Here is a 9988-nt window from a genome sequence, read left to right as displayed (position 1 = left end):
CTGACTGACACCAAGCATGAAAATCACATTACCCTGGTTGTAAAAAACCTTCACTGGCTACCTGTAAAGTACAGGATTATGTGTAAAGTCCTAGTTATTAACTTACAAGTCCTTAAATTGACTTGGTTTTGAATACCTCAGAGACATTCTGGAACCATACATCCCTGTCGTCTTCTTTGGTCTCAGTCAATTGGATTAGTTCTTTTTGGCTGAAGACATTGAGCTACGGGGCATTTTTAATGTTTGCTCTCTACTTATGGAATTTATTAACCATGGAGGCCAGGCTGTCTTACTCTCTGTCAAGCTCTCAGTTGAAATTTAAGAGGTACTCTTTCCAGTTTGCTGATTTGGTTAAATAAGCCATAAATTGATACACTGTTGTTTAGTTTTTGAATCATTGTTCTTTGGTATTTTTATGTATCTGCTCCAAGAGTTTGTCTGACATGTCAGAGTTAAATTTTATATTATTGCACTTAATATCTTTCCCCCCCACATCTTAACTTTAAACACTGTCAAAGTGAATTTACTAATTAAATGCTTTGCATGACATATTACCTTTTTCCATCTGCTTTAGATGGGTGTCACAAGGGCAATGCGATGTTATATGTGAAAGTACTTGGATTGTGAAATATTGGGTATTATAGTCAATTATGTACATCTATTTCACCTTATTTTGGTTAGTAATCAATCACTCCACTGTTATGGTGCTCCAAAATTAATTGTCGAATGGATGGATGAATGCTAGACCCAAAGAAGGGCAGAGGTATAGGTCACATGGGGTTTCTTTAGCAAATGTTAATCTAACATCTTTTGATAAGGTATAAATATGTTTAAAGTTAGCTAACAATAAAATATTTAAATAGCAGGCCAAGAAAAGAAGAAAAATATGGCACAGGAAACTACACAATGAATGGCCAAATATGTTCCTCATATAATCTCAGCTTTATGATCTATCCATGAGGAAAGTGACACTCCTCAGGCTGTGGTAGTGAGTAGGGATATCTGACTGAGAAGTGGGTTTATATTGGACCCGTGTGTGAGTGTGTGTGTGTGTGTAAATGGGTAGGCAAAGAAGAGGTGGAGAGACTGGAGAGTATTACATAAAGATGGAACGATAGCAGGAAAAAAAACCCAGGTGACTGTTATTTTTCTTTGAAGTTGGATGAGGGGCATCTAAATTCAACCCATTTGGTTGGAAGAGGATAATAAGAATAAGTAGGGATGCATTACACATTTATCAAAATAAGATTTTCTGTTTTCTTTTAACAAGGAAAAGATACTAGATACTTTTTAATTTTTTTTAGGGTCTTGAGATGCTTGGCTGGGGTCAGAGAGATAAGGTAGGTAATGATGGGGAAGTTGGTAGAGTTCCTCAGGGAAGGAGAAAATAAAACATCAGTTGCTGGGGGCGCCTGGGTGGCTCAGTCACTTAATTGTCCAGCTGGTGGTTTCAGCTCAGATCATGATCTCAGGGACATGAGATCAAGCCTTACATCAGCCTTTGTGCTGAGTGGTTAAATGGACCAAGTAGGGTCTGCTTGGGTTCTCTCCCTCTTCCCCTGCCCCTCCCCCTGTGTGCACAAACACACACACACACACACACACACACACACACACTCTCTCTCTCTCTCTCTCTCTCAAATATATAAATAAAATCTTTTAAAAAATACTACTTCAAAAAAAAAAAAACATCAGTTGCTTCGTTGTATTTTCGTTCCTGTTTTGGTTTGTTTGAAGGCCAAGTGGTGGGATTGGGGTGGTAGGTAAGGTCTACTATCCAATGCTAGGACTTGATAGCTAATTTAGGAATTACCGCTCTAAACATTTTAAAATGCAAAATCTCCCGTAAAGCTCTGACATAGTCTATCAATACTGTTTGGAAAGAAATGTACTCTGGAGACAGTGCAAGAAATCATAGCCAAAGCAATCCAATCAAGCTCAATTCTTCTCAACAAGTAGGAACACAGCGTCTGTGCTTTTGGTGTCATCCTTGTTGCAGCTGTCAGGAGACAAAGGAAGGAGGAAGCAGAGCTTGGAATCTACGTGGGAAGATGAGCCTTACGCATGGGAAGCATTTATCTATCAGACAAGAATGAGGCTGCCTAAGTACCAAGATCAATACCAAATACTGTTGCTCTGTGCTCCCAGGTTTCAGAGAACTAAGGAGAAAGAGAAGAGATTTGTTTTGGGGGAGAAAATCCTGGAGCTTGCTTGTAGGAGTGGAACCCTCCATACTTGAAGAGTGGTCCATAGACCAGCAGTACCAGCATCACTTGGATGTTTGATGAAAGTGCAGAACTTCAGGTCTCATCTTAGAGATCCTGAAGCAGAATCTGCATTTTTAACAGGACTCCGGGTGATTCATATTTATATCACAGTTTAGGAAACATTGTATTAGAAGACTCCAACCAAACTATACAAGCATGGAAATAGCAGACAAATGGACCGCTGGGACAAGAGATCAGGCCTGTGGGGAACCCCAATGGTAGCTCAATGCTCCTCAAATTCCCCTCTGGCAGATCTCCTAGAGGTTAATGGACCTTGCATGCAGTCTGTGCAGGGAGGATCCAAAGACAGGGTTGGCCTCATGTGCAAGGAAAGCGCTGCTTCATAGCCAACCCTTGGCTTGAAACATACTCCTGAGCTCTGACAGAAATGTAGAAATATTTGGAAGGTGAGCACAGGCTTGGGACTATGCAAGGAGCGCAAATGCCCTCACTAGCATGTCTGGTCCTACACATAAGTGCCTGCAGGGATGGATTTGAGCCATCGCTTTCAAAAGTCAAAAAAAAAAAAATTATACACATGCCAAAAAAAATGCCCACCTTCCTGTTTCTGTCATTTAAGTTCATGCCTGTCTGGTTTGAATTAGTTAGAGTGGTTCATTATGGAGAAGGGAGAGAAGAGACATTTTAATGGAATTGGCAAAACCCAATGCCCAACAGAATAGGCTGGAAGTAAACAGCTATGGCCTGACTGTCTACGTATGAAGAAGGTTTCTCAGGTTTAGGATTGAGAGTGCTTGAATGACTATAGAGACCATTTTATAATTATTATAGTCCTCTCCCCTCTCCCTCCCCCCCCCCTTCCTCATCCCCACCCTGCCCTCCTCTTTCTTTTCTCATCCCTACTCTTCCCTCCCTTACCCCCTCCCCTTCCACATCCCCCTCCTCCCCTCCCCTTTTCCCCTCCCCTCCCTTCCCTTTCCTTTCCCTTCTCTTTCCTTCTTTCCTTCCTTCCTTCCTTCCTTCCTTCCTTCCTTCCTTCCTTCCTTTTCCTTCTTCCTCTCCCCTCCACCCCCTTTCTATAAGATTTTTAAAATAATGTGGTTTCCATGCAAATCAAAACCAGCTGAAAGCTTGCCAAGGCCAAGATGTAATTGAAGCTGGCATTTAAGCCTTTGTGTCTCCTCTGTCTCCAGAGATATCATCATAAAATAAAAGACTTCATCAGGTAATGTTTTCTTCATTATTCAACATCACAATTCTGAAGTGAAAAAAGATAATTAGACATACGGTGCTGTCGACACATAGTTTATGAGGAGCTTCTAGTTAATTAGTTATGGTAAAAGGTTTTTATATAGTCATAATTACTTTATATTTCAGAGAAAAAGAAGCAAACATACATGTATTTTATTTTACCTGGTGACAAGTTTATCAAAGCGAGGCTGGTATTTTGATGATCCTTTGGCACCTTCTTCAGACTTCTCAGGATATAATGCAAAGTGTCACGAGGAGGTTTTAACAGTACAACTCTTGTTAACTTTAATAGGAGCTATGCATCTGAAATCCTTACACATCGTCTTGCTAGATTCTATAAGAAAATATCACCCTCTTGGTGTCCTAAATTTCCTTTGTCATTGATGAAAGTCTCACCTATGGAATCATTCAGAGAAGGGTTTTAGTAATTTTGTTAAAGATATGAGACAATCCATCTTCACAAGAATGCCTTTTCTGTTTGCATTTCTGGGGGCCGGCCACTGAGGAAGAAATGATGGCAAAAATAACATCCTGGGAAATTTAGCCTTCTATACTATATTTGTTTAAAATAATTTCAATTTATGAAAGCGATCTCTTTTTTTCCACTGGCTGTTTCTGCTGAATGGCTTGTTCATCTCCATCTAAGAAATCAAGAGAATTTCAAAAGGAGGTCGATATTCTTGGTTTTTCCTTTTGTGTCTGTACTAGCTGGGGTGGTGGGGGAGAACTGGAACAGCTCTGTCAGGCCGTGTACCCACCTGGGTGTCCTGGAGCAAAGGTCCTCAACTCCAGTGATAGCCACCCCTGAAAAAAAGTAAATCCGGTAGCAACACGCACTGATCTTCCAGTATGTCATACGCTAATGTACCTAGGCTTGGGTTTGCCATCAAGGTGCACTCAACCATGGGGCTAGAACACAATGTTCCTCCATCTCAGTCTGGTTCTTTATTTATTAGAACAAAAGGCAGAAACCTGAGATCTGTGCTAAAGAAGGCCTGTGGACTGATCTCACAGCCCAGGGCAAAATGCTAGTGTTGTCTTACCCACAGCTGGGGTTGCTAACTATCCAGCCCCAAAGACAATGGCAGGTTCACACTTCCCTCTACTTTCCAGAGTATTTGATGTCCTAACACTTTTAGATAGATGCATGGGCATAATAATGGTTGTCATTTCTTGACTAGTTAGCAATGCCTGCACTGTGTCACATACTACATGGATTATTTTTCCCTTGAGGACTTGCCATCTTTTAGGTGAATGTCTGGGTGAGGTAATCAATCTTTCCAAGCTTTAGGTTCCTCGTCTATAAGATGAGAGTAATAACAGGAAGAAGACAGATAACAGACGTCAGGAGATTAGCACAATGCCAGACACACAGTAAATGTTTGGTTAACGTTGGCTATTGTTATTTGTATTCTGAGAATAACTCTGAGCGAGGTACTGTTATTACCTCACTTTATTGATGATAAAACTGAAACAGAGGTTAAGTTACATAGTATGGGGTAAAGCTAGGGTCTAAATCCCATTTCCAAGCCCAAGCTACCAGCCTCATCAGAAACAACTGTAACAACCCTGAATTGTCATCCTGTCTTGACTCTCCCCTATCACCCTCCATTCTGGTCGACATACTGGAAAACAAGATCTAAAGCTTCTGGTTCCTAGGACTTGGCACTTGGGTGGCTTTTGTGTGGATCTAGAGGACCTAGGAGCCTGGTGTATTCTGGTATTGCTCGATTTAACTTATCCAGATTTTTCTTTAAAGATTTTATTCATTTATTTATGAGAGACACAGAGAGGAAAAAAGAGGCAGAGACACAGGCAGAGGGAGAAGCAGGCTCCATGTAGGGATCCCAATGCGGGACTCGATCCCAGGACTCCAGGATCACTACCTGGGCTGAATGCAGGTGCTAAACCATTGAGCCATCCAGAGATCTCCAACTTACCCAGATTTTAAGGCCTCCAACTTATTTGTATATTTAAAGAATGAGTAGGGGAGGTTGGAGGAGGACCCAACTAGAACTTCCCCTCACATCCTTGTTCTCTTAGCATAGCTGAGGGGTCTTTTGTGATGGATGACAAGGCTCTCATTGGTCTCATTTTTTCCCCTATAATCCTTTTTGAGTCATTTCTGTCTTAACATTGTTCTCTGGGATGTAACATATCTTTCTTGGATGAATGAGGAAGGGACTCCTCATTTCTCTAGCCAGTTTCAGCATTCAGCACCTCCACTATCCCTTCCACTTTTCCAAGTGGAGAGAAAGAGAGAAAGAGAGAGAGAGAGAGAGAGAGAGAGAGAGAGAGAGAGAGTGCTAGTGGATCTTTAGCATAGGTTTCAAGGTAGCTTGATGCAATTTTAGCCTGTGCTAATACATATGAGGGTATCTCTTTAGATAGGAGTCCCATTAATAAACTATGGTCTTTATAGCCAAACTGAAGAAAATTTAGAAATACTAAGCAAATTATGTTCGATTTGGGGCATACCCGGAGTCTAAATAAGTGAGATCAAATTGTTCACTGTGTTGTCATTAATGGGATTCATATCTTGCATCCCCATTACACCCTGAATCTAAACACGTGAGTTATGTCCCGATATAGAGTTATGACACGGAATTATATCCTAGTAAAGAAGAGCCATCTTTAATCTCATTTTCTTGAGGCAATAAGACAATAGTTATGATTTCTATGTATTTTTAATAGGAATATTTTTTTAAATTTTTATTTATTTATGATAGTCACACACAGAGAGAGAGAGGGAGATACACAAGCAGAGGGAGAAGCAGGCTCCATGCACTGGGAGCCCGACGCGGCATTCGATCCCAGGTCTCCAGGATTGCGCCCTGGGCCAAAGGCAGGTGCCAAACTGCTGCGCCACCCAGGGATCCCCGTAATAGGAATATTTTTAACTATGATTCTAATCACTGGTAATCGTCCTGTCATCTAAGAAAACAGTATAGATTAGAATGACAAAATAATGTTTGGGATTAACCTCTTTTTTGTTTCTCCTTGTAGGAATAAAAGATAAAATTATATCCTTGGTATCCAAGGATAAATGGTTTCTATGATTTGCAATACTTAAGGTCTGATCATCATCGTTAGCTTATTTATGTAGAACACTATAGTACTTAAAATTCTTTTTTTTTTTTTTTTATAGAGAGAAGGAGAGAGACCATCTTAAATAGACTCCATCTCATGATCCTAAGATCATGACTTGAGCCAAAAATCAAGAGTTGGACACTTAGCCGACTAAGCCATCCAGGTGCCCCAATATTTAAAATTCTTGAATAAAGAATTCTCAGCTTTGTTAATTAATTCTCCATTAATTATGGTAATTTATACTAATTACTAATGTAATTACAAAATTGAAGATTAACCTGGAAATTTGGAAGAGCAATGTTTCTGTTAACTAAACAGGAATAAATTACACAGGCAAAAGCAGAGGCAAGATTCTTTTTGTTTTGTTTGGCCAGCTCAACGCCTTCAAAGTACAGTGTACTCTGAGAACATCTGACTTTAGCAACCTACTCTCCATTTCATTACCACATGTACCCTTTGTCTTCAATATTCCGGATGTTTTCCAAAGCTGTTACTAACAACAAGATCAACTCTAGCTACAAAGGAAGAAAGAAGACTAGGTCCTGTCCTAGAGCATTTTGTCAGTGCCTGCCAAAGCTGTAGGAAAGCCACAGAACTGCTGGATCTGTTGACTATTTAAGGAAACTGAGAAACATATCTGTCATCTTCGTCAAATCCAATGTAAAGACTCTAGAGTACATGCTTACTGGGACTGCACCTTAAATCACAGGGACCACTTTTTTGCTAAGGTTCAAACAGATAGATGTACAAGAAAATTGGAATGAGTTCCAAAGTAAGAGAAAGAATTAGGCTGTCTGAGATGATCAGCAGGATCATTCATTAGACATTAGGAAGAAACAGGAGTAACTAGCCCTGATTCAATCTATTGCTGCACTTTGTATACTAAATGTTATTTATAGGGCTGAAGGGGTTATGTTTCTCTATGACTTACTGACATTGATTCATTTGGTTCAGTTGGTAACCAGTGTGTGTGTGTGTGTGTGTGTGTGTGTGTGTGTGTGTGCAGGTGTATCAGAGAGAGAGAGAGAGAGAGAGAGAGAGAGAGAGAGAATTACTCTGTGCCAGGTTCTAGGTCTTGAGAATATAAAGATGAAAAAGTAAAACTCCAGCCTTCAAGAGGCTCTCATTTAGGCATAAGTGATGGCTCACAGTTTTCTGAAGAAAATTGTAGCTTAGAGAACACAAGTTATCAGTTATCAGATCACCTTGAGAATATGACTCATTGAGCAACAATTTCCAATTCATAGTTCATAGGTTGACCTACCCTAGACTCATAGACAGAAGGATTTTGAGGGTTTGCATATGGTAGAATAATTCATCTCATTCCTGAGCAGTATAGAAAGGGTCATCTTTGCTTTTTTCACCTCTAGGCTGAAAGAGAAGTATTTCCCTGAGAGCTGGTAAAGAAGAATCCATAGGAATTTGATACAATCTTTATTTCCCGTCCAAAAGGCTTGCTGACTGATGTTAGGTCCTAAAACTTCTTTTAACTCCTAATAAAACTCCGTTTCTTCTTCTGAGGTGGAGCACCCATGGCTCTGGAATACTGTGCAGAATAACAACAACAACAAAAAAGTTTCTAAAGTCCTTTAAACGCCTCAAATGAAATTTGCCACATTAAAGCCAAGTATCGTTATTAATGACAGGAATTGCCAACATGCTAAGAACAAAGGAAAGCTCCAAGCACTTATCATTCATCTTATGCTTTTTTCTTTAACAGCAGAACCTATCTTGTTGTAAATTATTAGTTGTAAATTACTTCTTTAAAATATTAGAACTGTTCATTTGAGTAAACCACGAGGTAGATTTTTCCTGTAATTTAAAAAACTACCAAAAGAGCTATAATTCATTTACTATTAACATCCATATAAAGACTATGAGCCATAAGAAGAAAATGAGTCATGGTTGCATCACAAGAATTAACTTCAGAGATGTATTAAAGAACAAAACATTCGTTTCAGTACATTGGGATTAACGATTATCTGCAACCCAACCACCGGTAGCACTCTATTTTATAATAGAAAGCACAAAAACACACAATTAATCCTGACCTGGTATCTCTCTCTCTCTCTCTCTCTCTCTCTTTTAAGGATTTATTTATTTATTTGAGAGAGAGAGAGAGAGTGAGCAAGGGAGCTAGCTAGCATTGGGGGAGGGAGAGGGAGAGAGAACCTCAAGTAGACTCCCCACTGAGCATGGAGCCCTTTGTGGGGTTCAATCTCAGGACCCTGAGATCCCTATCTGAGACAAAACCAAGAGTCGGATGCTAACTCAACTGCACCACCCAGGTGCCCCCTGACCTAGTATCTATTAACAATCTAGATTAGTGTCTCCTAGTCCTAGCGTGTTCCACTTCAGGGCATTTCCAGCTACCTCAAGGGATGGTATAAAAGTCTTCCAAGTTCCTTAAGCAAAATTAATTTTAATTCACATTAATATTAAAAATAAATGTATACCATATGGCAGATGAGGAAAAAGAAAGAACTAGAAAGTCAAATTCATAACTCAGCAATACATTCCAACTCATTAGCCAACATAAGTGAGGATTTAGATAACACTTTTTAAGCCACAGATTCTCAGGAAAGAAGAATATAGTTCTGGAAACCATGAAAAAATATTACTGTGTTTTAAGTCCTCAAATTGCACATTGAGCTCTCTTGATGAAACACTTTTCTTTACAATGAGCTAATTCTAGTTTCAAAGACATTTACACATGTCCCTGCTTCCTCATAGTTTTGGTAAGGACAATGTCTTAGTCCTATGCTTCATAGTTTATAATACACTTTCATATATCGTATCTCAGCTGCTAAGTAATGCTGGGGACTCGTCTGGCCACAGGGAGAAAAAATGAAAAGGCTGTCTGAATGAAAGATCTTCACCAAATTACATCACAGGTGGACTAAAGTTACACATTCCTGAGAGTTCATATCCAATATGGTGCATTCGGGAGAGGTGAGAAAAGGGACGGCTGTTACATTCTATTACACCTCCAGCTCTATCATATGCAGAAACTAAGCGACCTGTGGACTTGGCCTCACTCTATTCCACTCCCAGATAAAGCAGAAGGAGGAACGGTCAGGAGTCAGTGGTAGAGGGGATAAAAGGAAAGAAATGATTGCTTCAGTATAAACTGAAGGAAGCATTGTGGGTAACAATAATTTGGAGAAATGGAGTGGGTTGGTGGGTGGACCCCATGGAAAGCTCAGACTGGAGCAGTTTGAAATAACACCTATGGATGAAGGCATCTGAGACCCGAAAAGAGATCCAGGAAGAGGCTCACTCACTCTTTTTAAAAAGATCAACTCTCTCACACAAATTTAAAACAAAGATCTGCTTGTTCTAACACTCAGAGTGTGGAAGAGTATTTTTTCAACCAAAATTTCCTCCCGGTTTGTGATGATATGGGCTCTTCTCATATT

This window comes from Vulpes vulpes, chromosome 15 (genome assembly GCF_048418805.1).
Source record: "Vulpes vulpes isolate BD-2025 chromosome 15, VulVul3, whole genome shotgun sequence".
Classification (NCBI taxonomy): domain Eukaryota; kingdom Metazoa; phylum Chordata; class Mammalia; order Carnivora; family Canidae; genus Vulpes; species Vulpes vulpes.
This window is presented reverse-complemented; position numbering follows the sequence as displayed.